The following is a 6381-nucleotide window of genomic DNA, read 5'->3' as shown; positions in this document are numbered from 1 at the left end:
GTTCAGAATTAGATTAAAATAATCCACATACAGTCTGTGGTCAGCAGCTAACTGCCTAATACTACCTATGGTGCAGAGAACAGAACGTGCTCCTAAAGACATGTGTTCATAGAGTTCTCAAAACCATTATCTAAGATAAAAGAATTTCACCAGACAGGATTTAGCAGCTCTAATTTAGTTTTGCTATGTATTAAAAAATAACACAGTTGTCTTCTAATTTTCAAAGAGCTGCAGACATGTGAGTTTCCACCAGCAGAAGTGTTAAACATCAATACACAAACACACAAAAAACAGGGTACTGGAATGCCAGATTGCATTTTACTTAACTCAGCTGGCCACTCAGTTCATACCAAGCATTCATCTCACCGCTTGTGGGGTTCTTGGCAGGGACTGAAAACCTTCTGTTATGCATCAGGTCTGCTGCTGTGTCAGGTATGAGCTGACCAAAGTGGGCTTCTTGTCTATGGGACAAGTTTTCCCTCCCATTCCTGTGGGCAGTCAAATGAGGTGAAGTCCTGCAGCAGCGACAATGTGCAAGCAGACTGAGGCAGTGAACAGGGACTTCGTACTCTGGTCTGGAAAGCTTACTGAGCAGACCCCTTTGATTAATTCCTACATTTGGTAGTGAATTATCAGATTAGGCTGCAAGAATTTCACCACTTGCAACCACATTGCGTAAGTGGCATGACTCACACAGCCCAAGGAGATTCAGCACATTGCAAGGTGTTAAAAATTCAAAGCACAGAGCATCCTGAAAACAACAGTTGGGAAAAGAGATATTCTTTTCAGAACTAGCAATATTTTCAGTGTTCTTACGAGACAGCCATTTACTTTAGCCATCCTAAGGGCTAAACATATGTCAACATATGATAGCTAATTCATTTCACAAGTGATGAAATAAAGAATTCATGTTTTGCACTCCTCATACAGGATCTCTTTTGTGGCATTTATTAAATACTATCATGTCACATAAGGACATGAGTGTTACTTTTATTTTACAAATTAATATGGAACACACATTATCTGGTTAGCCCAAGGTAACTGAACAAACTAGTGGCACTGAGAACCATCTATCTCAGTGTCCATTCTACCTCACTTCTACATCTTACTATCTGCTCAGATACACAACAGAGAGCTAAGCAGTGCCATCCTGGAAGTTGGTATCATTCTTTTAAGAGCATATATATCGATTAACAAAGAAAATACATTAGAAACACAGCTACTCCTTAAAGAATACAAGATTAAGATACTACAGTCCTGCTCTTCCTTCTTCACTGTCATCACCTCATAAGATATTTCTGCTAGTGTGAAGTGGGTGTGAAATACCAGCATTCTGACTAGATGCCATATTAGATTACATGAGAGGCAATGTATCAGTGTGACAGAGACCAGCCCTGTATACTCAAACGCCGAGTTGCATGTGGCAGCTCAGTACTCCAACTCTACACTGCAGCACATTTTAGACCTTTGAGCACTCTGTTAAACAGAAAATTACTTGTAAAAGTTAACTTTAAGAAGCCTGGCATATTCCATAATAGCATTACTTCAGGTTTCAAAAGAGAGATGTTACAATTAATTAAATAGCATAGCAAAAATCCGTGCAACATAACCAAAATTCTAAGCCAGGACTCTTCCTAGCTTTGCGGCTTCCTGCATCTAGTGACATATATGATTCACGTCACTTATAGCACTCCTATTCCGTATAGAACAGAACAGACCAAGAACTTTGAAATCTGAATAAGGACATAGTCACGGAAACATTTATTTGAAACATCTCCTTGCCATTCAGCCAGCTGACCACTAGCTGTCCCCATTGCTTCACAGGAGCAAAGGATCAGTGTCAGAACTGGAACGAAACATGCCTCCAAAAATGAGTGCTGCTACTCTTGGCGGGGGTGGAAGAGAGTTCAGAAAAATTAAAACGAGCTACTACAGTTCTGTAAGTCTGTAGATAAGAAAATGGATATGTAGGAGAAGGCCTACATCCCAGGACAGTAGTGTGATTACAATCTGAGACAGATCAGCATGGTAAGCTTGGGATACAATCTTAGCAGATCTATGGCTAAGAAGAGATGTTTTCCCAACCAGTATAGAACTGGAAAAATGTATATCAGAGAGGCCACCACCAAGGTGAAGGTGTTTTAGGCTCATCTCAAAACCATAAAATTCTTTCCTCTCTTGAGAATTCAGGACAATTTCTCATTTCCATTCATCTTTTGGCTTCTCAACATGAGCCCAGAACCCAGAATTGTCACTATATTTGTTAGATCTACAAGATTTTGGATTTGGTCTCTTCACAAATCAACTTGGAGAAATCTTGTTTCTTATTGATAAGGGTTGGGATTTATTATCGCATAATAGACGCTATTAAGAAGGCAGAATAATATTTTACAAGGCAATTAATTCCACCTTAATTGCTTTTTTAGCCTTAATGCTGCTACTCACAAAAGAATGATGAAAGACTGCATATGCTTAATAAAATTTATGTTACAAATTTGGATGCTATTTATCGCTTTTTGTTCAGCCTTTGTAAATCAGACCCATTATCTGCTCTATAAGATTTGCTCATAAAAAATCAAAGATAAGGCAATGTCATTTCTAATGTGCCAGGCCTCCAGGACACTCCTCTAGCCAGTGAAACTGAGACAGATCAGCATGGTAAGCTTGGGATACAATCTTAGCAGATCTATGGCTAAGAAGAGATGTTTTCCCAACCAGTGAAACTGCTAATATGTCATACAAGGGCAGTTGTCACTCAAGTCAGCTATTTAGATGAGAATCTACTCTTTTTCTTTGCTACATTACAGTCAAGCAAAGACGAGAAGCATAGTAAAGGTTGAGATTACTATATCCTTCAAAATATAGTTATAGGGAAAACATACTCAGGAAAGAGAGACAGATTCCTGCTTTGTTACTTCAAGCTTCTGCTCTGGAAGGATGTCTCTTCTACTTGGCAACTACCATTCCTGCACGTCAAAGCATAATGCACTAAACCAAAACGTCTGCAGAGAGTTTTATTCAGAACACCAAAATGAAATTCAGAATTGTCAGTGCAGGATTATTAGCAAAATAATATAAGAAGTAAAATGTGAGTTCTAAATTTCACCAAGTTGGAGAGGAAGAGTTCAGAATTCAAAATATATTGACAATTTTCTTTAAAATTAGCTAAAATCCTGAACCAAAACTCCTGTCAGTTTGAAATCTACAATTTAGTTCCAAATTCCGAACTTTGCTGTATGTAGTATCAATGTACACAAAAATGTTGGGCATCTGATGTGCCACTAGCTACCTACTGAATGCCTGTGTGAACTGTAATTTTTTTCACATATGAATGCACTGTTTTAGTGCATTCTAACAGACTTTAAGCTTTATTCACCAAAATAAGTAGCTCCAAATACTGTACATATATAGTACTGTGTACAAACACTTTACAGATGTAACAACTGACTGGAGAAACTTCTGAATTTTTTTCCAGAAAAAGCGTTGACTGAAGAATGGCATATTTATAAAGAACTGGGTATACACGTAGACTGATCTCCTCAAGACGACACCTGTTACTAATATGTGTTCTTGTTAGAAAGTATGTAAATCACTTTATGCTTTGTGTTTGAGAACCTATGAAAATGTTTAGTTTTAAATGAACTACATAAGCATGTGATTATTCACATACCCCCAGCAGTTAAAAAACATCTAAGTCTAAAGACTGTGGTTCAACTAATAGGTTAGATTCAAACGATATAAATTAAAAAAACTTAGACTAACTGAAAACAAAATACAGCTTGCTAAAATCAGACCAACTTAGGGTACTTGGGAATCCAAAGGAAGCAGTTTCCTACTTAGTGGTCCCAGCATGTGGCCAGAGGAGTAAAGTATTGTCAATTTAACAAGCATATATTGTAAAGTACTTTCTTTAAGCAGTATGGAACAAGGAAAACAGTCTCCATCCATGTCAATATATACACATATTAGTTGAAAGCATCAAAAGATATTTTTATGTCATAATTACTAATTTTTTCTAATAAACAGGAATAAACACTATTTTACTACTTTCAGTAGCTTCATGATCCAAATTATACCATTATAAAAAAATGTTTCTCATGTAACAATGTTGCACTAGGATAAAGAATGAAAGCATGACTGTACTCTGGTGTATCCAACATTCCTGAACACGGAAGAAGGGCAGATCAAGATCCAAACTATGCAATGAGACCCAAGCCTTCTGCAGTGTTTTGTGTTGTTGGTATATTAGGCAGCTAAGGCCTGCAGGAAAAGTTTTGTCGAATGAACATAATTAGAATGTTTTCCAAACAGCTGGAGGGCTACAACTAATGCTACTGTAAATGACTATATGCTGCTTCTTCCTCTGGCTGATTTATTGGTACACCTGCATTCAGGAGAGGTATAGAAATGTTTAAAAGGACATGTCTTTAACAGTTTTGAAGAGGAGGAAAGGAAATAGAAATCAAGTTACAACAAAAAATTGTAAAGAATCTTTTTCTTTGTAACTATTTCAATATGGTTTGAACTTGAGAGCTACCAAGCAATCACACTGCTCCAGGTGATTGAGAAAGGGAGTGAAACACTCCACTAAAATAAAAAAAAGGTATATACAGATCATGCTACATTTAAATCCCATTGCATTGGTAACTACAGACACAGGCTGTCTACAGACACCTAATTCTTTATTAGACAAATATGATTTATTTTGCTGTTATACGAGAATTAAGCTGTTCAGATATATGATGTACTGATTATTGACTTCCCTAGATTTGAGAGTTTATACCAGCAGCTATACTTGGTCATTTTGAATGGCCAGATGTCACAGATGTGTAAATTGCAACTGAATAAGCTCACATATGCAAGCAGAAGAAGCAGTTTCTGCCAGCTTCCCTCCACCCAATGATTTTTAAAATACCTTTCAACAATTATGCCAGCAAAACATCATCCTCCAAAAACTCACAAGATGTAAAAGAGTGCAAGTTTTACCAAAGTGCACAGTAGGAAAATCTTAAATACTCAGAGAAGGCAGCCTGTGCTTCTCTACATAGCCCTGAAATTAACAGTCAAAAAAGGCTTTTCAGCAACTACAGCTACAAACCATCTTGTGAATACAGCCTAAGGACACCATTCTCTCACAAAAGGAAACAACGGTGTTGTCAGGTGTGCAAAGTGATTCTTTCCTCCTGAGAACCAGGAGGAACCTGTAAGCTTAAATGGCATTTAAGTGTAAAAGACACTCAAAGAAAAAATACACCTCTGAACAAAGAAAAAACTCATTATACTTTGCACCTGTTTAAGAAAAAAAAATCCTTTTAACAAGTTGGTTCATTAATAAAGGTGCAATTAAGTATCACATCATTAAAGGAACAGGAATGAAAACAGAGTAAATTCTCATTAAGAGACAATGCTAAGGTATCTATCTCATTAAAAAAAAAAGAAATCAACACTTTCTCTCCTCGCTTCTGCTTATAGATAATCTCATAGGAATTTGTTACTTAACAAACATAGGATTGCTCCTGAAAGTTAGGAAACTGCTTTTTTGAGCTAAAAAGCTAGAATTTGTTCCCATATTTCTAAGAAAAGGTGTTTCTTATTGTGAACAAGCACAGCAATAAGAACAGAAAAACCTTTAGGGAAAACTACCACTCATTTCAATATCACAAACAAGACATAAGCATAGGGAAAGTGACAAATTTTGCATTCTCTCAATAACAGATTCTCTTTCTGTTAACATTGTAAGTTAGAATAGAGAAACTTCAATCACTGTGGCAAGCAGCCAGCTCATGAATAGGCTTGCTAACATCAACAAGACTATTCGTATGAACAAATGCTCAAAATGACTATGAGACTTCTTGTATATCCTTTGTAATGTTAAAATCAGCAGGATTACTGTGGTTTCTAAGTGCTCTCCCACATGGACTAAGAGCTGAAGTCAAGAAGCTCATGTGAGAAACTATGTAAGAGCTGCAGTTAAAGACTGAACTGGACCTTTGTTTTCAGTTTAAAAAAAAAATATAGCACATTCTAACAAAAGAACGACAAGACTAGCAAATACCAGGCTTTAACTATAACCTAGTGCCTGAAGTTAGATTCTGACATGTATTGATCAAGAAAAGTACTACTGTTACTGTGTGAACAGTTATTGGTTAACTACGTATACAACTTTGCTTGAAGACCACGAGATTTCAAACTACATTCAAAAAGTATAGAACAGGGATGGTAATACATAAAGGATCTGTGAGAAAGGAAGCACTAGAACTAGCAGCAAGGTGGGGTTGCCTGCATGATCAGCCCTTCATTTGAATGCAAATGTAATTTTGGGGCAGGCAGTTATCTGTGACATCAGGCAGGACCTTAGTAAACTGTTACCACCAGCACCTG

Source organism: Calonectris borealis, chromosome 13 (genome assembly GCF_964195595.1).
Source record: "Calonectris borealis chromosome 13, bCalBor7.hap1.2, whole genome shotgun sequence".
In the NCBI taxonomy this organism is placed as follows: domain Eukaryota; kingdom Metazoa; phylum Chordata; class Aves; order Procellariiformes; family Procellariidae; genus Calonectris; species Calonectris borealis.
This window is presented reverse-complemented; position numbering follows the sequence as displayed.